At 43.0% G+C, this 25,325-nt stretch overlaps 1 protein-coding gene across 3 annotated transcripts in view; it reads right to left on the reverse strand.

Annotated features, from left to right (window-relative positions):
- The window catches only part of sox3 (SRY-box transcription factor 3), a 110,441-nt gene that overhangs the window by 48,557 nt on the left and 36,559 nt on the right, over positions 1-25,325 (reverse strand). Inside the window, exon 5 of one of the 3 annotated variants that reach the window (XR_013295591.1) lies at positions 2,944-2,993. The exons of the other annotated variants lie outside the window; for them this stretch is intronic. The gene's annotated coding sequence lies outside the window, so the exon portion shown is untranslated. Of the gene's footprint in view, positions 1-2,943; positions 2,994-25,325 lie in introns of those variants that run through there. 3 annotated transcript variants of the gene reach the window in all.

The following is a 25,325-nucleotide window of genomic DNA, read 5'->3' on the forward strand; positions in this document are numbered from 1 at the left end:
ATTTCAGGACGGGCCTAAAATGCATTCAAACCTTTGCAGGTGAACTTAATGCGACCTCTCTAACTGTTCAACGTTTCCGTACGTTTTGCACAAGTTGCTGTTTTGTAACGAGGAGCGTCAAAATAAACAAACAACAACGCTGCAGCTGGCGGAGGCGGCATCACCAGGGAGCGGCTGGAATGGCCCGCACTTCCTGCAGACCTGAATTCGATTGAAAAGCTGTGGGATCGGCCGAGTCGCCGTGCTGAGGCTGTAAACTCTGCGCCCCGGAACCTCAATGGTCCGAGGGCTGCCCTTCAAGAGGAGTGAGAGGTCGTGCCGCAATAGACAATCAGTCGGCTTGTCAACAGCATGCGATGTCGTCGTAATTGATGCTGAAGGGCACATGACGAGTTATTGGTTGTGATGTGCCCACCATTTTTGTTAACTCTTCTTTCTTTCTTTTTCTTCTTTTTTGAGCTCAGTATTGTTCATTCGGTAACTTTACCGATTTGACATGTCATCATCATTGCTCTCCTTTTTTTTTAAATATATATTTCATATATATATATATATATAATTTTTTTTTTAAATATATTTTTTATTTTAATTTTATTTCATTATCATTGCTCTCCTTTTTTTTAAATATATATTTCATATATATATATATTTTTTTAAATATATTTTATATTTTTTTTATTTTAATTTTATTTCATCATCATTGCTCTCCTTTATTTTTATTTTATTTTTATTTTTTTTTGTAGGTGGGTGAGTATGTGTGTGTGTGTGTGTGTGCGTGCGAGTGTGTGTGTATTCATTAGTTCACCTAAAACATATTAAAAAATCCCATACTTTTCTTTCAATGTATCATTTGAGATGAGGAAATCACTTTCATGACACGACCAAGTTTTGACATTTTCCATCCATTTGACCTGAAAGCCAAAATAGCCCGAACGTTTTGTGAGCAGTGAAAACTGAAATTATGATCAATGTGTCTCAATTTACGTACGCATATATATTTGTACACAATGTGAGATGCATCCTGTTTAGTTGAACACAAAGCTACTTTTTTTGTTGACTGAATGGCAACAGGTGGAGGAGCATTTACTTGTGTCCATTTTAGGATCACTGACAACATTGTGGAGTGACAGGCAGCGCAATAAAATGCTCCTCCACAAATGACACAAGGTACAATTAAGCTGCGTATCCACCTGTTGCCTTTTAATCAACAGAAAAAAAAGAGGAACATGTTTAACTAAACTGCCGCACGTGATCAGCAACCGTCTCAAACTGACGGTTGTGAATTTCACCAAAAACAAGAAACAAAAACAAAAAAATCCTAAATTTCCTCCCTTGTGGCACCAATTTGGTGCCCTATGCTTGTTGTAAAAATCTCAAAATTAATTTTCATTTTTTTTAACTTATTCATGTGGAAAATACTCCAAATGTGCGAAACCGGGCAATTGCTTATTGTACTGAATCTTCGCATCTGAAAGCAACAGAAGTTTTGTTGATGTTGGGTTTTTTTTACAATAAAAACACATGCAATTTAACCCCATCGCATTTGTGCTAATTGCATGTTAGCACCAACCACAATATAGTGACTCGACAAAACAAACTTTTTTTTAAATGAACAACATGAAGAATCAATGTAGGAAGTAGGACTGTGCTGAAATGTTCAACCCCAGGTCAAAGTTGAAATGTCATCAAGCATTCAGAAAAACAAATGTGTGAAATTACTTTTGGCCTTCCTGAGGCCTGCTGAGGATTTTGTTGGTACGACTTCCGCGTCATTTGTCGAATATTCCCGCAGCTCTCAAGGGGGACTAGAGTGCAAATTTGAGCTCATTTTCTACATTCAATTTATTCCTAAAGGATTTAAATTATTATATTTGATGGTAAAGTCTCAATTGAGAAAGTAGTGACAGGCTACAAATACAATTTTTCCAGTGTTCAATGCAGTGTTAATTCATCTTATGAACTGTATTTATTCAATATGCTATCAGCTAATAATTTTTTAATTTTATTTTGCATTCACTGGAATGTCTTGAAATGTCCGTTTTTTTTGTGGCTCCCCGTGAGATTTTTCTTAAGTAAAATTTACAAGATGGGAAACTGCACAAGTACATCCTGCTGCCGGTTAACCGCTATTAATAGGAATAATAACAGTAAATGGTTTGTGTCCGCTGATGGCTGTTGCGAAACGTGTTTGCTTGTGGCTGTCACTTTGCTGCGGAATGTGTGGGAAGCGTTGCGGTAAACACTTTTTCACAAGACGATTGTCAGGTGGATTAAGAGCTTTGGCCGATGTCAGCGCGTGAGCTGCTCAGTCACCGAGGCGCTTTCGCGGGCCTCCGTTCCACGCTACCTTTTCCAAATGAGCTCAGAACCGAAAGCGCTTCCTGAATCGCGTCCACGTACAGTACGTCGATGGCACAATAGCTCCCACGGATGCCGGCGCACTTTTAAAGGGAGTGTGCGTGGCCCCCGAGGCGGGCAATCGCGCCACAATGTAACCACGGCACAAAAGTGACATTAGCGAGTGTATCAACTGCGTCACCTCAAAGGAAAGCTCCCATTCAGGCCACCATAAAAGAACGTCTCATGCGAGCCGCGTTGCGCCGGCGGATTAGCGACGACCGCAAGTCCTATGGCTGTGCGGGTTTGCTCAGCTGTGCATCATTCTGAGCGGCGCCGCGCCCAACTAACCCAAGGACAACGCGCTCCTTTCCGCTCTTTTTCCACCCTTCATCTCGTTGCGCTTATATTTGCACAGGTGAGAGGACCACAGCCCAACAGGTGCGGGCCTTGAAAGTCCGGTTTTCCGGGCTGCTGGAAGCCGCTCACCTGTGCACCATGGATGGATGGATTGGGTGGGGTGGGGGTGGGGGTGGGGGGGGGTCTCTCCAGCCGGCGCTTTTTGTCCGGAGACAGACAGCAAACATGCTAACGTGCAGAAACTGATGCGTCCCGTCAGTGAGTGATGCACTCAAGAGATCATTTGTCATAATGGCCTGTTAGCGAAATGAAAGAGCAGAGGGGGGAGGGGCAGAAAATGGATGTCAACAAACTTGTACACATTATGAATACTTGTGGTTGAATTACAACGACACTCATTGGAGGCAAACAATCCGTTTTGGGTTGGCATGAAATCTTCAGTAATATTTCAAATCTCTCTTAAAGTGAATTCAGAGATTGTTTTCCCAAACAGTTTTGATTTTTTTTTAGGTTCATCACTGAAAACATTGACAACTACTTATTGAGCTATATCATAAAAAACAGTAAATCCCAAATAGAGCTACGTGGAAGCATTTAAAGATACTTGAGTCATTGAGTCATTTTCAGGAGTAAAAGGTTAACATTTAATCCAGAATTACGTTTCATGTACAATTAATACCTTTAAAAACTTTTTTTTTTTTTTGCACTTGTTGTCAGCTGAAGATGACATCACCTGTGCTGAGGAAGTAGGTAACGACCAATCATGGCTCAGTTTCCTGACCAAACCCAGAAAACAGGTGAGCCATGATTGTAAAATGAAATGATTGTAAAATGAAATATAAAACAAGTCACTCAAGGGTTGAGGAACAAACTCACGGCCTTCAGCTTGAGGACAAGAGCTTGGATCGAGGGTTGACGTCACTCCTCACTAAGCCATCCAAAATTGCTAGTAGAGACGGACGGTGTGTACAAAGGACTTCATCAACGCGGGCTTCTGACCCGCGCTTACTCGGAATTCCTCGTTGGTGGGAAATAATTGGGAGACCTGAGTTATGCCACTCCTGCTCTTTTTTTTTCTCTCAAATTTGATTTTACTCTCTTCCGAGTGTAACACGGTTGATGTCATCTTTAGATGACAGCTAGTGCAACATTTGTTTTTAAAGGTATACAAAAAATATCAAATTCATTCTGGACAAAATATTGACTTTTTGCTGCTGAAAATTCGCTCAACGAGCGAAGTATCCTTTAATGATACATTTGGCAGATCGACAACCTGTGGCAACAGTTGCGCAAAACTCACAACAGCCAACGTCAGCTCAAGCGTCTTTCAGCTCCGACGACCGATGACAGAAAAGTCAAGTTGCTTTGTGGCTTGTTTCTGATATTTCAAGTTTGGATGTTTAAAGGCGACGTACTCAAAGAAGCGACACTTTTTTGGGAAATGTTTTAAGAATGATATACTGTATAACATAGGCAGTTTCTTTCTTTTTTTTCCTCTTTATCAGCATTTTTACGGTTTAATTGGGATTATTGAAAGCCTTGATATGACAACAACTGCCTTAAACAACACGTTTTTCTGGGCATGGTTAAAACGGGGCCCAATGACGAATTTGGGCCCCAGCATGAATCGGCAAAAAATTCAGCTCCTTTGCTCGCATCAGCTCTTATCGGTCACAATTAAAACACACACGTAGCGTGATAGCCATGCCACAAACTTGCAACATCCCTGTAGATAGTGCGCCGAGTGGCTGCTTTAGAGAGCCTCGTTGTCAGCTGTGAGTGCATGCACATTATGCAGAGTACAGCAGAAGAGTTGTTTTTTTGTTGTTGTCTTACTTGACAACCTGCATGTGGATCGAGGCTTCAGGCTGGCATTGCCACTTTAGAGAGCCTCATTGTTGGCCATGAGTGCGCGTAGGAAAAATATTTTTTTTTTGTGTGTGTGTGTTTTTTTTTATTTGGCTTGACAGCTTGAGTGTGGACTAGTGCTTTGCACCTTAGAGCGCCTCATTGTTGGCAGCGAGAAGCCCCGCGACCACCCGCTGGCTTGCGACAAATATATTTTTGCAGTTCCGGCGCAAGGCGCGCTTTCACCAAATGTAGATGACACAAATTTTGTGATGATTCTGAAGCCTCATTTATGCACTTAGCAATTTTTAATAATTCAAATGTGTCAGGGTGGCTAACAACATTCTTCCCTTTGGCGTGTCAAATTTATAAGATGTGCTTTCACTTTGCAGAACAGACGGGAAAGGTTACAGGTTGAAAGGGCGAGTGAGGGTAGATTCCTTCATGAACGAAATGAATGAGATGAAAGGTGAGAGAAAAATCCACAATCTGTACCTTTACAAGCGTAAACGTGTTCTCCTTCGACCTACAAAGCTGCGCGGAAAGCGGCCGAGCGGTTTTTGCGTCACCTCGTTCACGTAAAACGGGGCAACAAACGTCAGATGCGCATCAAGATTTGTCGGGGCGGGACACGAAGCCGGCACACACCGAGCGGGGCCAGGTGCGACGTAACAGAGCTGTGTCGGGTCATCGTCGGGAGGAAGGTGGAGCGGCGCGGGAGTGGTAAAAAGTGAGATGAGCTGCGGTTTGCTCCCATTGGGCCAAAAGTTCAAAGTGAGGCGGGACAAACAGGTAACCTGAAACGCCATGTGCGACGCCTCTCACGTGTTGCGCTCATTGTCTTGAGCCGGGCCCGAGCTCGGGTTTCTGGAGCGCGCCGAGCTTCCTGGGATAACCTGCACCCGCCCCCGCCCCCTACTTCACCTTGGACCCCGAGCCCCGCCCCTCCTAAAAGTAAACATGGCAATACAATAGGTGGCGGCGCAACAGATGTATGATGTCAATACGTCAGTATGAGATCAACAGCTCAAGCTCAAGCAGACCCGAGATCGCGCTCGCGTCTAGCGAGTACCGACTCGAAGGTTCGATGTAAAGCGGTTGAAAACACTTTTGATTCGGCAGCCATTTCACTTTGATATCCGAGCTATATTAATTAGGGGGGAGACGGAGATGGGAAAATATTTATTCTGCGTATCTCAAGATTGCTCATCAATCACAAAGCAAATATCGACTAAGCGACAGCTTTAAACTTGTCAAACTTCATAGGGCAATTTTTGTTGACTGATATCGGCGCTTTTAAAAATTGTTGAAAAGCATCCAATGTTTTGCTGATTTTTGCCAATTTTTTTCCCACATTAAAACATAACAACATGAGACAAAGATAATGACGTTAAAACATCCCTCCACAAAAAAATGGCAAAAAAAAGAGTCTTGATTTTTGCCGATTTTTTTTTTTTTTTCAGTTCTAAAACTAACGAAACCCTAAAGGCCAAAAGTACTCCAAAACACTCAAATGTTCTGCCTGTAATTCATCGCTTTATTGGTGTAAACGTTAAGAGACCAGAAAAAAGTTATTTCATTCATTATGCATTTTTTAACTCTGTAAATGTAAATACGTTTTTAATACGTACTTATACGTTTTTTTTATGTTTTTTATTCCAAGAGCATAACAAAGGCTTTGATGCAGCTTCTGACATGAAGAGGTCGCTTAAAGCAATGGAAGTTATTACAAAAAAACGGCCAGCAGGTGGCAGCACAGTATAAGAGATCAGCCAGGGCCATGTTGCAAAAAGCTCTTTTTGGCAGTGTTTTCACCAGGAATGTAAATAATGATGAAACTTAGCTATATTCTAATGCTAATTGCTGCAAAACGGGGGGATAGAAATATACTTTTTTGGGGTTCAAAGAAGAGACTCTAATCTTTCTTTTGCTAGGTTCCATGTTTTTATAGCAATAGAACACAATTTTCTGTGGGTCTTGCAAAATCAGTCAAAATCCTGTTAAACAGCTGGGGAGCGAAGGGGGTTGCTTCAGTAAAAAATGGCTGGGAGTGAATGGGTTAATTGATCTGAATTTTATTTGGCCATATATCGGAATGGGTAGCAACCTAAAAAATATATATCCATATGAGTCACTATCACTATTTTTAAGTCAAGGTATCGCTAGAATCCAAATCAATAACTAGAATAGCACAATGCTGATAGCAGACGTCTTAAAAATGCCTCAAAAAATAAGAAAATGATTGATTTGGGGAATTTGTTTGGTCCTCGCCGCACCATTTCCACGAAGCATCATGGCAATCGGTTGAAGTAGCTTTCGTGTAATCCTTCAAGTAAACAAGAGCAAACCGTGATTGGCGGCTGGTGCGTATGCACACATTTCATTCCTGCCGGCGGCAGGCGGTGGCGGTATGCGGGCCCAAATGTGACGTAACGCTCCCAAACTGGCCGGACCAGTCGGCACTCGGCATAATTGTCTCATTACAACTCATGTCGGGAAGAGTTTTTCTCAGTCACACAGGAACACACGACTTGACAGAGGACGTGTACACCTCGGGCAATATTTCGTACCTCCTTCCATACGTGCCGGGCTCGCGCCGGCTCTATTAGTGTCACTGTCTGTTTGTTGTCGTCTTTCGACAGGTGTTAGCTGTCTCATTAGCACGCAAAATTCATCCTTCTGTTCCTTGTCTAGCTTCATGTTTTCACTGGGATGGCAAGTGATCTGGAACCGATTCAGAGAAAACCCAAAACCAGTCTTCAGCCAATCACGGATCAAGCGTTAGCGAGGCTTAGAATAGTTTGGGAGTAATTAGTTTTAATTTTGTTTTGACTTTAGTTTTGCTTTTAATTCAGTTCGTTTTTAGAGCAGGTTTGCTGGTTTCTATTAGTCAAAAATGCTTGATTTTTGTTTGTATTAGATTTAGTATTATAGTTTTTTTTATGGAGTATTTATTGAGTACTAGATAAAACAAAACAAAAGAGGTCACTAATATTGTGTTATAACGCAAACTACAATTTCCAAACAACTTTTGGACCTTCCTTCTTCTGTAATAGCAAAATAAATACTATTCAAATACAATTTAAAATTAACCCCGAAAGCATGAAATTAATTGACAAACGTGAAAATGATGGACATTTGTGCTGTAATTACGTTTACTTTGAAAAACGTGGAATGTAGTTTCAGTTAGTTTTGCTTTTTATTTTTATTTTGTTAACAAAAACATTTTTTTTTTAAATTTGGGTTTTAGTTATTTCATTTTCATTTTTGTTGACTATGATAACTTGGACATAGACAAACACCGTGCTGCCTAGCATCTTTTTTTTTTTTTCTGCCTAGCATCTTGTAACGAAGCTATAAAAAATATACTTGCTGCTGAACAGGGCATCTGCCAGTAAATTGTTGTCACGGCAGGTTCTGCTGTGATATCGTAGACGTCGGCGGAGGTGTGTTTACTGTAATATCATCTGCAATGGGATACATTAGCTAGCTTGAAGCTTGACTGTGAGCCAAATGAGTTTTCAGAAGTCTGCAGGCCAAAGCGGGCTAACTGTTCTGCAAACTGCACGTTTGTCGCCACTCAATCCAATAGAAAGCAAAACGCCGTCATTCGGATGTGCCAGTCGTACTGTTTGTGTGTTTGTCCGTGAAGGCCAACAACGACGCAAAGACAAAGACAAGCTGCTGAGGCTTGCTGCTATGGAAACAAGATGATGGGAAATATGCACCCACTAGATAATAAAAAAAATATATATATATATATACTGTATATATACAAAAAGATGTTTTAATCATCTTTTAAAAGCATTTTTTTATTATACGTTCAAAAAGTGAAGTATTTTTTGTATATAGTAACGGTATGGGATTTTTTTTAATAGGTTTTAGGTGAACTAATGAATACGCACACACTCACACGCACGCACACACACATAATCACCCACATACAAAAAAATTTAATTAAAATAAAAAATATATAAAATATATTAAAAATATATATATATATATATATATATATGAAATTTATTTTATTTTTTTTAAAGGAGAGCAATGATGATGACAATGAACAATACTGAGCGCTCCAGGAAAAAAAGAAGAAGAAGAAAAAAAAAAAGTTATTTGATTGATGGGGATTTCTTGTGTTCGGATGTGGACTTTTTTGCGGCAAGACAAGTTCTCTTGCCACGCTAACAGTTTCGGTTGGCATAAGAGGATTTGTCCTGAAATGGATCCAGCTCAGGAACAAGGAAACCGGTTTCAAAGCGTGTGGAAAAAATGGCAAGCCCACATTACGGGAAAGTGATTGAAAAATGTGCAAACCGAAACAAACTTTTTTAGAAAAACAACAAAAAGCTGAATGCCGTTTTCTAGGAAATCTTCTGATAGTAACTTTGCTGCTTCAAACAAATGTAATTTTTCTACAAACTCAACTGGATTTGAGCGTGTTCGACATGTTCGCACAAAACCAAACTGCCTAAAATGGCGACCGGATTCAGCTCTTCCAAATTCAATCTTCAACCCAATAGACTGGGTCTAAATAATTGACCCAACCTCGGGTCAAAGTGATCCAATCTGCTCAAAATCCAAAGCAACCCATCGAGTAAGTTAGAAAAACAATCCAGCAATCGTTAATGTTCATCCGCCTGACCTTGCCTATGAAATCCTGAGAAATGCACGGGTCCGTCATATCAAAGTTGACTTTTGGATCAAGTCAGGTTTTCCCTTGCATCTGTGAGCCCCTCCAGGGCCCCGTGGGGGGGCCGCGTCGAGGTGTGAATGCTAACAGGGCCCAATCCGTATGCCGCAGAGAAAAAACAATCCATGCTAATCTGCCAGCACAGACACGAGTCCAGTTAGGCCAATCAGCCGAGGCATCATCAGGAACGGCGGGGGCTCACGGGAGCCCAGATCGGCGAGCCTGATTGCGGCACGGGGTGATTTCAACAATGACGGCTGCCCGGCTCAACGCTGGAGGAGGCAGAACCGCAAACTCACCTGGCATTCAAAGACTAAAAGGTTTACATCAAGTACCTGGAAGCAATACTTGCAAGTATCGTTATTGAAAATGATTTTCGGTAGAAGAAAGTTTTTGCGTTTGTCAACACGTAATCAAATGTATTTTTATTTTATTTTAAATGTACTTAAGCTTCGGAAATGGACGTTTTTAGTTTTGTTTTGTTTTTTAAAGTGAGCGTCCAGAATTTCGTTATGTATTTTATTATTTTCAATGTATTTATTTTCTTATGTTAATTGAGTTAACGTCAGTGGTGGACAGTAGTGAAAGATCTGCGCGTTAGCTAGCACGCGTTAGCTAGCACGCGTTAGCTAGCACGCTTTAGCTAGCACGCGTTAGCCAGGCTATCACGGCATGGCTATCACTTTCAAAACGTGAATGTTCAGAATTGATGTATTTTGTTATTTTCTATGCAGTTTTCTTAAGTTAATTGAGCTAACGTTAGTGGTGTACGGTAGTTAAATGTTAGCTAGCATATGCTAGCCTGGCTATCACGTTAAGCGTGTGCCTAAACAAGTACACTGTTGATTTGACTAGCTTAATGTGTCCAACATCAATGTCCATTTTCAGGTTGGACGGCAGCTGTTGAATGCCAATCGTTCCACCAAGGCGGAATCGGTAACAGGTGGGTCGGCGGGGCAACTTTTCGGACATTTGGACAATCAACTATTTCTTGTTATTTTATTTTGCAGCAGTAACAATGATTGTTTGTGGAAATGTATCAAAGTTAATGTGTATCTTTTAATCAGAAATTGCATAGGAATAAAAGAGAAATTATAAATAGATACATGAAAATTGGACCTAAGTACAAAAACTGTGTCTTTGTGACAAGAATGCAGACCAGCCATGGCCATTAGAGGTTCACTTTGTCTCTTTCTGGAAGGTAGCGGTGAGGTGGAGGGGTGTTGGGTCTGAGTCGGCCAAGTTTTCACCTAAACATGCCCCCGGGGCTCGCATTTGACCCTTCGCATTTCAACCAAAACAACACAGCAAGCCACTTCCTATCAACTGGGCCCAGATAAAACGGGAAGCTACCTTGCGCCCCGCAGCACAATATGCTAATACCGCGGGAAGGCCTGAGGTTTGCATGAATTGGGGGGTCAGATGTTAAGCGGGCACAGGGGGGTTAGGGTTAGGTCCACCAACGGGAGTCATCTTTATATTGCACCCCCCCCCCCTCCCCTCTTTGATCTGCAGAGTCATCATTTGGGCAAAGAGACGGAAGAACAAAAGATTAAAAGTTCACTTCAAAGTGACTCGCAAAAGTTTCGGAGGGAGTCAGCAAAACATTAGATGATATAAAAAAGTCAACAGAACGTATGTTGAGAAGTGCGTGTCGGGAGCAGCCACATCCCAACAATAATTGCTGTAGTGTCTGGATGTGTGCTTTTAAGGGGTGTGGCCTAATGACTGAGCCAGGCGGTGTCCGTGAGAGCGTCTGCCTGAGTTTGCGGCCAACTACAGTTGATTATGTTTTCGATTTTGGAGTTTGGCCACTAAATATGCTTATTTAATGATGGACACATTTCTAATGCAACATATTTAGAACATGTTTAATGTCTGTTTTCTGTAGTTTAGATTTACAGCGGGTGGGTTTTTTTTTCCCCTTTTTCTTTTTTTTGTATAGTTTTGAATACGTCACAGACTGTTGCATTTCCATGACATCAATCTGGGATGTCTTGGGTGCATCATGTCTTTGTGGTTACATTTAACTTGCATTATTAAAAATCTGACACACATTGGAATTTTATCATTTGGCCTGATTTTGATCAACGTGAGATATGAGATTCCATGACGCGTACTGTTTGACAACTGTGCCATTGCAAAACAAGCACGCAGTGGAAATCCAGCCTGAGGGACGCTTCAACGTGACCATTTTCATTTCATGAATTAAACAAGACGCTGTCAGCCACTCCATTGAAATTGGCCAACTGCTTGTGTCAGTTTATTATGTGCAACATCACGTCACTCGTCTGCTTTATTATTGTTCGCGTCTCTCACGCTGCTCGCAGCCTCGCATTCAGGCTTTTTTCTTTGTTTGTTTGTTTGTTTAACCAGTGGTTACAAACTACTCCAAGAGACGAGGAGAAAATGTTGTGGCTAACCAACCAAGAATGGATCAGGAATTCCAAATTGAAGCCACCTCCCGTTGCGTGGCTGCTGTGTGCTTCATCCAAAAGTCAGAAAAAGAAAAGAAGAGAACAATATAGCTGGCTACTATGAGATGTTGTACAACAAACGTGCGCACGCACACTCAAGACGTTTGCCATTCGGCATTGGGTCGTGCCACTTTCAGTTTCGTCCATTGTCACACCTTGTACATGCTAAAAAGTGTGTACCGTTCAGTCTAGCAGTATTGTGTAAGCTAGCAAACAATGTTAGCCAGGGACGGCGCTACACCGGAGCTAGCGAGCGCCATCGCCCCCGTCGGATATCAGTGTCGCTCTTCCGGCATTTTACGTTTGAAAAACTATTCATCAATTCTTTTCTCAGCTGCCCTTACATATGAGTCAAACCCCCTCTTTCGCACCTGAAGAGACACAATCCTGTTAGCATGTTAGCGAACTTGCCTTCAACATAAACTTTTCAAGTTCACGCTGTAATTTAATTTGTCCATCATTCTCGGTCACTTTCGTTCAGCTGTCATTCCAGCAGAGGGCGCCGACTGGAACTTCACATGCCACAACGCAAATCATCAGGAATCTCGTGCCTCAAATGCGGCAACCTCTTCAATTGAAGAGCGGGTACCAAAAATGTACAACTTTCAACCAGAGTGGAACGGTAAAGACTTTTGTGCTCCGGACAAGAAACACACAATGAACAAAACAACTTTTCTCACCATTAGCATTTTCTTCGTCATTAGCATTAGCTCATCTAGAAATAGATATCCATATATTTGAAATGTTTTTATTTCGTTTTTCTTACATATTTTTCATGCCTTCTTGGTGAGCGGCGGGGCGATTGCCTCGCACCCTCTGTTGGCCTGCCGCCACCGATACTGTACGTGGATGGATACATACTGTATATCAATGTCTCATTTCCTCTTCTCGTTGCTTCATCCAAGCCCTAAAACGTGCCACTGTCGTTCCATAAACTCATAAAAAAAATGTTTAAAAGCGCCGAGGCGCTCGAGAAGGGAAGTTGCTCATCCCGCATGCACGCAGCGAAGTGACGTGGCCGTTAGGAAAGAGTGAAGTCAGGTCGCGTGTGCGTCTCGTCAGAGCGAGGCGGCGCCCTGCCCCGGCCCGTCGCTCTCGCCGCGGGTCGTGCGTGGGAGTGGAGCGCCGCGCTTTGACGTACGATAGCGCACGACGTTGCTCTCAGCGCCGACGACAAGCAGGTGTGTACACGCACGTGTGCAGCCACTTCGCCGCCGCCGCCAAACAACTTACAACAACTTACAACAACTCATTGACTAGTCAAAGACTGGATAATAAATGACATTCTCGGTTTCAGATTTGGGTTTTGCGCGTGAACGTTACATTTATAAGATGCAGTGTTGTTGTATGCTCTGCATGTGTTTGTTAACGGGATACTTGACTCATCGAGACATTTTCAGCAGTTCATATATTGTTCAAAATGAATTTGATAACGTCATTATTTTTCATGAACAATTACCTTCCAAATCAAAATGTTCCACTTGCTGTCGACTAAAGATGACATCACCTGTGCTGAGGAAGTAGCTAGCGACCAATCATGGTTGAGTTTGCTGACCACGCCCAGAAAACAGGTGAGCCGTGATTGCTCATTAGCTACTTCCTCAGCACAGGTGAGATGACATCTTCAGTTGGCAACAAGTGGAAAAAATGTGATTTTAAATGATCAAATTCATTCTGGACAAAATGTTCACTTTTTACTGCTGAAAACGGCTCAATGAGTCAAATATCCCTTAAGGTAGCAGTTGTTGGAAGATTTAGAACGAGTGTGACCAGAGATGTCGCATGAGATGACACATCTTATCAGTAACAAAAAATATAGAGAAGATCCCGTTGCAATTCTGGGAGCTGCAATCTTGTGTGCGAGGTGCGGGCAGATATTTAATTTACCCGAGAAAAATTAACCGGCGGCTTCAGAGCGGCTCCCAACGTGCTTCCTTTTCTCCCCAGACATCGATGCCACTGACTGTGACATCGATGCTAGTTTTCCTTAGCCACTCTATAGAGTTTCACGTTGTAAGTTAAGCTAAAAGCTAGCAGACGTTCTTTGAATACAATTTTGGTTGAAACCAAGCTTGAAGCAAGCACACTCTGCCTCTTATTGGAAGCCTTTGCAAGCTAGTCTTCTTTTTGTTATCTCAAAGTGACCTTATTTGCCTCGTGTTTTTTTTGTCGACCACCGCGGAATTTTTTTCACCCCATTTATCATGCAAAATGTCAATTGAATGTATATCAGTGCATTATGATCATTTTGTGGGGGGGGGGGGGTGGGTTGTAAAAGAAAAAAAAAGATCTCCCCAATGATATATGTATTTTCATAATTTGCCGTCTTTTTTATCCACGAATACGGATGACTGTACTTTAAAAAGTGCATTTTGAGTTCAAGTCTGTTTTTAAATGTTTTAAAAGCACGTGAGAGGTGTGCAACCATTTTTTTTTAAATTCCTTTATCTGGTGACTTTCACAAACTGTACTTGGTGGGTCTGGAGTGTGGGGGCCGTGACAAACGTACATTAAACATATGAAATCTGAGGATGTGTTTTGTAATAAATTTTACTGGATGCAACCCCCCCCCCCCCTACAAAAAAAAAAATATGTCGGAATTGCCACTTTGTTGTGTAAACAAGTGAACAAGCGTTGCCATCAGTGGCTGCTTCCTGTTTGACACCCCGAGGGTGGTGACTCATAACAGAGGGTCTTCATCCTCTTGTTTGGCACCACGAGGCGAAACGACCTCCATCATCCGCCGTACAGTACCAGGGAGGAGGGGGCGAGGGTGGGCCGGGGATTGATGGAAGGGTTTTAGGGTGCCTGGAGTTTCTGGGGCTGAGTGGGCCTATTTAGCCCCCAGCAGATTGCCCATCTCTCCTTCCCCCTCCCCTCCTCCTTCCACCCTTCTCCTCCCCCTGGCTTTTGTGTGCCCTGAGCCCACTCCTCCCCCTTTTGTCACCCGGGCATTCCGCTTTGCTTAGCACGCACAATGGGCGCTCAGTGCTCGCTCTCCTGACACTGCATTCTGCATGTGCACCAGGGGAGGTGGGCACGGGAGGGGGGGGGGGGGGGGGTGGCGGTGGTTGGGAGCAGTGGGGTGGGCTGGGGTTGCTGTTAAAGGATGACAGCAAGTCACCCCATGTGACCAAAATGCCAAGCATCAACTCCCCCCTTGGTCTTTTTTTTTTTTTTTTTTCTTCAAAAGGAGTCGTAACTCGCACCGCAAGGCTCCAGATGGGCAGTAAAAAGCGATGCCCGCTTGGCACAGCTCAAACCAAACAAGCAAACAGGTGTCTCCTGTGCCTCTTTTGCCCAATTGCTGTGACCACGTGTGTGTGCGTGCGCACGCGCGCATGTGTGTGTTCCCTTCATCTCTGCGCGGCTCGCCACACAGACCGAACGGAATTTTAAGACCTGAGCTTCAGTTTTTTTTTTCTTTTTTCTTTTTTTTTGCGGCTGGCTAAAAAAATGAATTCCCCCCTCCCCACTCCAAATAATAGTGGCAAGATTACAAGTCTTTCACATGTTGATCAAGGCAATATGATGTAATGGAGGTGCGACATGTCCTGGATCATACAAATGATAGGGATCGGTTTTGATTGACACAATGAATAAATGTTGATTGTTATTGTGGTTATGATTTGCAGCCGAGTACAAAAGCACTTTGCCATATCAAATCAAGTGCACTTCTACTCCACTTTGAGGTTCTGGGTTGGAATCTACGTTTTTTTCCAATACACACTTAAAGGCCCTATCAAATGAAAACAAGCATGTCTTTTAATTAAATGTTATTATTTATTTATTTTATTTTATATGTATTTTAACTCTTTGACTGCCAGGCGTTTTCAGAAAAGGGATGCCGTGGGTGCCAGCCGATTTAAGCATTTTGACTGATCTTTCAAGGTCCACAGAAAATTATGTGTTTGGACTATGGAAACACACATACTACCAAATGAAAGATTGGACTCTCATCTTTCATCAGAAAAAAAAAATATTTCTTTCTACCTTATTCCGTTTTTGAGTAATCAACAATAGAAAATGGTTAGTTTCACCTCTGTTTTGAAACAAACGTCTTTTAACGTCTTTGGCACTCCTCCATAGGATTTTACTAAACGTTATTTAACGTTTTTGGCAGTCAAAACGTTTTTTTTTTGTATTTTTACATTTTTATCATTTAGATTATTCTATTTTATTGTATTCTCTCTCTCTTGTCATTTTTCTTCTTGTCGACTTAACGAGAATATAAAATGAGGCCTTAAAAATGGTGAAAAAAATCAAGACGTGAGCAAATCAAAAAAGCTGTACGACAACCTGGAAAATAGAAGCTACATCCTCTCGTAACTTTCTTCACTACATGTTTGAGTCACAACAATAAAATTGTCCATTTAAAGCCTCCAATAGCCACGTAAGCAACCATGTTACAAAAAAAAATCATCTTGAAAAGGGCAAAATCTGTCTGAGGCAGAGAAACAAGATGGCGGCCATAAACCATGCGGCACTTTTTGTATGGCTTTCCACTGACAACTGCTGTACTTTTATTTTGAAAGCCTGACTTTTGACAGGAAGTTACGACAACGTTGTCCCAACTTGTCTGAGTGGATTTTTATATCCTACGGGAAATTGATTTACTGTGTACAGCTCTTTAGCTTGTACGTACAGGTATACTTATTTTTATTGCCCCGCCCCCCCCCAAAAAAAAAAAGTTCATTAGTGACAGCAGACGTGTTGTGCTGTCAGCTGAGCAACGTTCAGGTGCGTTCAAGTTTAGTGCAGAGGAGAATGCGTCATGCGAAGTGACATTTAATTCGTACTTTAGGACGGCACAGTGCACAAGGACAGGCGGGTCGTGTACGGGGGGGGTGGTTTGGTGTTGGGACGAGAGGGGGTTTTTGGGGGGGGGGGTTAGTTTGGGTTTCAAAGCCCCTGCTTGTTCGCCCATATTTCACACCACAGTGACATCTTAAAGCCTAGACAGGCCTGCTTGCTTGGCCCACTCTTTCACTTTGTCAGAAAAAAGAGGAATTGGGTTGGGAGGGAGGGAATGGGGTTAGTGTTGTGTGTGTGTGTGGGGGGGGGGGGGGCACTAAAATATATGCAAATAGTCCCCCCGGAGGGGATACGAATTTTATGAGTTTAGAATTTAGTTCAGCCAACCTGAATAATCAAATGTGGGAACAAAAAGTTCCATACCTCGACCCCCTGCCGCCCCCACCGGACCTCGTCTCCTCATCATCCTTCCCCTCCCTGGTCGCAGGTCCGAACTCATATGAGGATGAGGAAGAGGAGGCGGCGTGTGAAGGAAAAGGAGAAGAAGGCTGCGCGCACCTGATCAGGCACAGGCGCCGGCTTCCTGATTACGCCGCCATTTTCCCAGCGGGCCGCCCACGCCTCTCACCCGCCGCCGTGAATATGGAGGGCCGGCGCTCGCTCTCATCTAACGGCCCAATTAAGTCGCCTTTAGAGTGATTTCGTCTGCCGTCGCCATCCACACCCCAAAAAAGACCCCAGTGAGTCTCGGCTTCTTTTTTTTTTCCTCGCTTTTTTTTTTTGTCCTCTCCTCTGCGCCCATTTAGAATGTGGGGGGTCCGGCATGCGGCAAGTTGGACATGACTGAACATAACATTACAACAGGTGGTGAATTAAAATGCAGACTGGATGGAATATGGCCTTTTTGGAACACTGAGTCATTTCCCTTTTGATGGGTTTCGCATACATGCGAATGTGTGCTTCATGTCGTTTGTGTAAACAAAAGTCAGCACTTTATATATAAAATATAAACAGACAGACTCCTATTTAATCCCTCTACAAAGCAGGTGATTTTCAACTAGTGGGTCGGGACTCAAAAGTGGGTCCCAGAAAACTACTATAAAAAAAAATCTTATTTGGAATTTTTCTGCTACTGGACAGAGGGCGGAACATCCTTAGGCAAGCAATAGGAAGCGTAGCTAGCTGCTTTGCGCTTTTAGCCGCTAATTTGCTCCGTGAACAAACACAGTGCAGCTCAGCCTCTGGCGAGCAGACGTCATGGCGAGCGATATAACAGCTTTTGAAAGTATAAGAAACTATGCATGTTGTCAGAGACCTTTTTTAACTCTTTGACTGCCAGACGTTTTCAGAAAAGGGATGCCGTGGGTGCCAGCCGATTTAAGCATTTTTGACTGATCTTTCAAGGTCCACAGAAAATTATGTGTTTGGACTATGGAAACACACATACTACCAAATGAAGGATTGGACTCTCATCTTTCATCAGAAAAAAAAAGTTTGTTTCTACCTCATTCCATTTTTCAGTAATCAACAATAGAAAATGGTTAGTTTCACCTCTGTTTTGAAACAAACGTCTTTTAACGTCTTTGGCACTCCTCCATAGGATTTTACTAAGCGTTATTTAACGTTTTTGGTAGTCAAAGAGTTAAAGCAAAATAGCCTCTTTATAGTTCTAAAGGTCAATAAATGCAGGTCGACAACAGTTGCGCCAATCAGGTCAATGTTATAATATTAAGACATGGACATAATTGACAACTTTCTAAAAAAAAAAAATGGATTTGAAATGAAACAAATAAGTTGTGCTTTGAGTGCAGACTTTCAGTTTTCGTTTGACGGGTTGACAATCAAATTAGGTCAACTTTTTGTGAGAATATCTCAACTCATTCATATCATTACAATCTAAAACATTCCAAACATTATTATTTTTAAAGAATTATACTGTGCATTGGCCATGATAATATATATTTAAAAAAATCACTAATTAATGGTGAAAAAAAACAATTCACTGTAAATTAATATTTTCTCAACTGACTCATTCTGAACTTCAAAACGTTCAAAATTCCAAAAAATTTCTTTCTTTTTTTAAATTATTTTTTTCATGAGAAAAGCTCAAATTCAACATTTCACAATCAACTCAAATCATTACACAGCAACACTTTTTTTTTTTATCCACATTTGCAGTGTGAAAACTCCCAAATGAACAGACAAGTTTTACAAAGTACATCAACCCGAAACTCTCACCTTTGACCTTTCCTACATTTCTCAGCTGTCTTTCTATCGTAATTGCGCTATTAAAATTCTTTGCTGATTGATTGAAATGAGTCACATGGTTGATTTTAAAAAAAAACAACAACAGCAACATAGTTGTCGTAGCAGGTTGAGACGTTGACGATATGAAGCTGCGGATTTTGGCGGCGCTCGAGCGAGCAGCCCGCGATGCGAGCAAGACTTGCAATCAGATCATGTGTCGGATCAAGTTGATGCACAATGACACCAACCCAAACAAGGTGTAGATCCCCACGCAAATCTGCTTGAAATCGATGGCCCCGCCCCTCCCAAACCCCCCCCCCCCATGTCAAACGGCGTTACTTCGCACCCGTCGCATTGGAATATGGCATAGCGCCATATCCAACACATGGTTTGGACCTGTTGCTTTTGTGTTTCCAGTGCTGTCTAATGACCCCCACCCCATTCGACACCCCCCCCCCCACCCCCCATCACTCCCACCCCCACACTTTTACTCCATCCTCCAGTAGGCAAATCCTTCAGCTTTATTACCCAGACTCAAGGGCTGCAGGTGCACAGGCCACAAAAGAGAGATGTTTTTTTTCTTTCGGGGGGGGGGGGGGGGGAGGGGGTGCTGGGAATAGAGAATGGTTAGTCGGCAGATAAGAGAGGAAAGAACGGAGACCCCCGCCCCGCACGATCACCCGCCCCCTCTAGTTTAACCTCTTCACCTACCCATCTCGTACGTGAGAGCATTTCCGTGTCTTCGTATCCACTTGACACCCCGTGCACTAGTAGCACGCAGCACATGTCCGCACTTGAACTAGTACAGTACACGTTAGCACTAGTAAGACAATTCAGGGCACTACTAGGACGATTGTGTCCAGTAATTCTTTCTCTCCCATTTAGTACACAACCCAAACCTCACTGGTAAACGAATGTGTTGCACTAGTAACACCTATTAAGCATGTCTCACTCACACACTAGTAGCCTCCCTTGCAAGGATATCAAATAAATTGCAAAAGACTTTCCATTAAATTGAGCTTTTTTTATTTGTCTTATCCAACCTGAGGCCGATGCACTAGTATGCTTACTCCTAAAAAAAATTCAATGCACAACTATGGCGCACTAGTGTCAACTGCATCTTACAAGTACAGTAACAGTTTATCCCACTACTAGTGCTACTTTTGCCCTCCTAGTACACAATTAAGCTCTTTATCAAGGACATTAAATAAATGCGAAAAAAAGCTTGAAATAGAGCGGTTTGAATATTTATTCAATATCCTTGATATACATCTTAAAAATCATTAAAAAAAAAACAAACGTATAAATACGTTTTTGATACCTTGTCCTTCACGCCCAAAAATTTATTTATACAATTCGTTAAATGTTTCCTTTTTTTTATGCTACAGCATACAGAAGGCTTTGATTGCAGCTATTGACGTGAAGAGGTCACTTAAAGCAATGGTAGTTATTGCAAAAAAATGGCCAGCAGGTGGCAGCAGAGTATAAGAGATCAGCCAGAGCCATGTTGCAACAAGCTCTTTTTTGACAGTGTTTTCAACAGATTTGTGAATAATGATGAAACTATAAGCTATATTCTAATGCTAATTGCTGGAAAAAAAAATTCCTAATCTAATCTTTCTTTTGGTAGGTTCCATATTTTTCTAACAATAGAACACAATATTTTGTGGGCCTTGAAAAATCTGTCAAAATCCAGTAAAACAGCCGGGAGCGAAGGGGGTTGCTTCAGTGAAAATGGCTGCGAGTGAATGAGTTAAGGTCCATGCACTAGTATGCACTTTGTCCTTTACTTAGTTACTTACTTACTTAGTTACTAGTTGGGCAACTACACGTCACTATTGGGGCAAAACGATGTCCTAATTGACATCTGTGAACTAGTGGTAATCGTAGTGACATAATGTAGTGTCCAGTAGTATAGTAGCGCAATAGTGCACAGTTTTGCTTCACTCGTAAAATTTTGTTGTGCTACTAGTAAGGGCAAAAATTCGTCTTGGAGTTAAACAAATTCCCAAACAACTTTAAGCAAAACTGTTTGAGCATTATTTCATAGAGGAGCTACTAGTACGTCACACATACCTACTAGTTGGGCCTAGTAGACGCAGCTTACTAGTCGGCCACAAGTGGCACAAGACCTGGTAAGACGCAGTTCTGCTAGTTCTACTTCGTCATTCTAGTAGTGCATTGAATTTTCCTAGTGGTGAGGACAAAAAGCGCACTAGTACCTTAAGATTACCAAGGCTATCGGATAATTGCTCAAACCCACCCGCTCACACCCGTGCGAGTGGTAGCACCTGGCACGACCAGGCATTGGTGAGTGTGTGTGCGTGCGCGCGTGTGTGTGTGTTAGTAGAGCAGCCACCAGCCTTTATTCTGAGCCAGTAGAGGAGCATTAATGGCGGTACAGCTGTGCCCTCATCCACATCCCAACCGATGCCCCCCCCAACCACCCCCCCGCCCACTAACACTCAAGAACTGTGCACTGAGTGATCGACCAATGAGTGGAGCTGAGATTCGAACCCTGAAGCTCACAACTGTGACATAATCACTAACCATCTTTTCTTTCCCGTTTCAAAAACGTATACTACTTTTAAAGATAGATTTTTATCAGCTTTGTTTAAATAATTTTTTAGGTTTTAAAAAAAACCACCCCAATGCATTTCAATAGGCGTCAATTTTCCACTTCCAATGCATCGCTTCAAACCTAAATCCTCCCTTGCACGGCTTGCCCAACTTTTCTGTAGTGAAACCGATCGATAGGAGCTAGCAAAAGTGCAAAGGGTCGGATGGACCCCAGCACTCATCCAGCAGTTGCCAAATGCACCACAACCGTTGCACATTTTGTCCGCAACGCACCCACTTATAGCTGACGCGAATTTAGGATCTTAATGAATCAGGTGTGGACTGTGGACGCCGAGGAGACAGCCAAGTCCTCCCGCCCGGACCGAGCCACCTGACTGGGACGCACCCTTTGCGAAGCGGCAGACGTCAGGAGCGCGTTGGCACATGACGGTGACTAAACAGGCCGCGCCGGCCGCCCGCCCGCCTGTGATACTGGAGCTGCCGTGCGTGGAACACGCCCACGGGGACAGGAATAACAGGCCGCTCCAGAACGCCAGGACATCCGAGACATCCTACCTGCCTGCTCACTTTCCTTATCTTCCGTCCTAATCCTCGCTCGCCTCCACCATCTGCTCCCGTAGGTTCGCCGCAAGAGTAACACCAACGTGCAGGAAAACGGGGTCAAACTCATTTTGCTTCACGACCGCATTGGAGTCGTGGACGGACAAAAAGATATGAAATAAACGCTCAAATGGCTTCCAATAGCCGGAACACAAAAGCTGTTATGTTATTAAGACTTTGGAGCAAATCTTTAAAATGTGCCTACATTTAGATGAAAATTGTTATTTTATTTTTCTTAAAACTTTCATGCCTTGAATCACTTAACCCCCCCCCCCCACTACACCACCCCCCTTCCCCCCTCCCCCGACTTCTTTCCTCTGCCCGAGCTATTAAATCAGCATCTTGACCCCGCAACCCCAGGCCGCGACCATAAAGAGCCCCCCGTGGTCAGCCGGGCCTGATTGTAACATTTGAATATGAAACGGAGCGCATGGAAGCAGCAGCACCCCCCCCCCCCCCCAAAAAAGAAAAAAAAACGTCCCCAGCTCACGGGCCCGACACGGCCGCCCTGCCCAAGGCCCCGTCCAGCACGCGAGGATTTACTTGGACTTGAGAAGTCTAAAATTGGTGTGTGAGGGTGTTTCAGGGTGGTGGTGAGGGAGGGGGGGGGGGGGGGGGTCGAGGTAGGGGCTAAGTGAGAGTGAGGGGTGGAGGGGGGCGCTGGGGGAAGGTTAGAGGAGAAAGAGCGGGCGGACATTTGAATAAGACAAGAAGCAATCTGTGTTTGCATGACAAAGACGGCCGCCATCTCCCCCTGATTGGTGTCACAGTGCGGCACTAAAGCCCCCCCCCCCCCCCCACTACTCAAATTCCCCCATCGACCCTTCGGGGGAGCCAATGCGTGGACCGCCATCATGTTTATGCGGCCAAGGTGTGACGTTAAGGAGGGGCCGCCGCCGCCGTCGTCGTCGTCGTCGTCAGGTTTCGGCTTAACAACTTTGTGCGCATTTTCTTTCAGCCGAGAGCATTTTTGCATTTTTCTGACGAGTCGTTTACAATTTCAAGTTAAGGTCAACTCGTCAGTGTTTCTTACAAGTGGGGGGGGGGGGGGGGGGCATCAAGACAACATTTCAATGTGCAACATGTTATTTTCATTTTCAACCTACGCCGTGGGATTCAAGGCAAAGACTTTACATTGATTTCAATCACAATAATGAAGTGCAGTCAAATTCGAATTTTGTCAGTTTTTATATTTACTAAATCATTGCGAAATGTCTCATCAATGCAACTTTCTGTCAAAAAGCTTTCTTTTATTACTGTTTATTTTATTTATTTATTGTTATATTTGTTTTATTATTTATTATTGTATATATTATTCATTTATTATTATTATTATATTTTATTTATTTATTTTAATTTTACTGTTGAAATTGGTAAAACCATTTAAGGTTTGTGTAAAGTAAATTGAACATGCGTCAGGTTTGAAGATAAGTGCTAAAAAAAAACATGCAAAGACTTGCAAATTGTGTAAAACAAAATTGTGGCCATCACCAATTCAGTTTTCCAGACTTTTTTTTGGGGGGGGGGGGGGGGGCGTAGCTGAAACGGCACTTCCAACCTGAGTCCCCTCCCCCAACTATAGAAGAACTTCATTTGTTCTCATGCAGTAAGCAAACTAGTTACCGCATGCAAACACCCCAAAAATGCATCTTCCTGCTGGCATGGCCACTTTAGAGTGCCTCGTTGTCCGCTGTGAGTGTGCGCACGGCATGCAAAGAAAGAGCAAGGCGGGGGGATTTTATTTATTTATTTTTTTAAATAAAAGTCTGACTAGACAGCCAGCATGTGAAACCTCACGTTGGCGTCGCTGCTTTCGAGTGCCGCAGGCTTTAGTAGGCTTGATATTCGCTATATATTCGCAAAAAAGATGATAGACGAAGTAACGTTCATTTTTCCAGGTCGGAGAAGCTGTGTTTGATTGACAGTTAGTTGACAGTTGGTGTCGTTTCAGTGCATTCGGGGCATCCGCCCACAACATCTGACTGTGACGGACACTGCTTAATAATTCATGGTTTCCTCATTTTGTATCCCTGGCGACGGGTTTCATCACTTAAATTTGTCAGCATTGTTAGCAAAACTTCTCTGTGGGTCGTCACATCACAAGACGTTCGTTTTCGCTTGACTACAACGGGCAACATCTCGTTCACTTCTGCAGTGTAAATTGGAAAAATGTGATGTCATTTTGCAAATGGAAGTGCGAGGCAAAATGGCCGCCTGCTGAGATGGATAAAAACATTTGGATTTTTCTGCCTAATTCATATTCCACAAATGCAATGAACTGTTCCTCTGTCTAATGAAGTAAAATGTTTATGTGGAAACAAGCATAAACTCATTGATGCAATAAAGCAGGTTCCATCGAACCTGAGCTTTGATTGCGCATTCGAATGAAACGGGAGAAAATGCAGCTGAACGTGTTGACACCCGTTCGGCCCTGCCAAGTTTCAGCAGAGCTCATTTTCTTCTCTTCATTTGGATCTCAACTGCTACAGCCAGAAAAAGTGCGCCATCCACAACCACGCATCCGTCAATCTTCCCGCGTTGGGATAACGAGGGCGATAAAACCGTTATTGGCACAATAACGTCCCGCAGATAAGTCAAGGAGAGCAAACAGTGAGTAGCGCAGATGGCAGATTTATTGATTTATTTATTGACTTTATCTCCGGGCCTCCGCAACAGATCCTAGCATGTCGCCTCGTTCGTCGGCTCGTCGTTACAAACCATCTCATTATTCACCTGAGGCGCGAAATCCGCCACCCTCTCAGGTGCCCCCCCCCCCCCCACACCCCCACCCCCAGGTGCCCTCCCGACCCCCCAGCCCCTGCACCACCGCGGCCCACGCAGTCCCTCTTCACGGCACTGGACGGGAACAATGACAGAGCGCAAGATGAGAGGGGATCATGAGTAGGCAAATCCGAGGGGACCGCCAGGGGGATTTCACAGCTCGATAAATTTGGACAATTTGTTGACAATCCCTTTTATTAGCAGTCCCGCGGGAGGGGGGCATAAATATTGATGCTATTGCCAGATAAGCTGCGGCTAAGTCGCGCTGCTTAGCGCAAACGCTCTCAACTTTTGAGGTCCAGAAGAGAAAGCTTTCAAAGGACACACATCATCCATATATATATATATTTATATATATATTTATTTATTTTTATTTTTATTTTTATTTTTATTTTTATTATTATTATTATTATTATTATTTTATTATTTTTTTTATTTTTATTTTTATTTTATTTTATTTTATTTATTTTTTTTATTATTATTTTTATTTTTTTTTATTTTTTTTATCTCATGTGCTGTATGTGCAGAAGGCCGGCAAGTCTTCCCCGCGGGCCGCACCTCCAAGAGAGATGGCCCGACTAACTCTCTATGGCAACTAATCAATAAGTGACACAGTCAGTCAGCAGCTGAGTGTGTTCACCCCCAAC

This window comes from Vanacampus margaritifer, chromosome 10 (assembly GCF_051991255.1).
Source record: "Vanacampus margaritifer isolate UIUO_Vmar chromosome 10, RoL_Vmar_1.0, whole genome shotgun sequence".
Lineage (NCBI taxonomy): Eukaryota > Metazoa > Chordata > Actinopteri > Syngnathiformes > Syngnathidae > Vanacampus > Vanacampus margaritifer.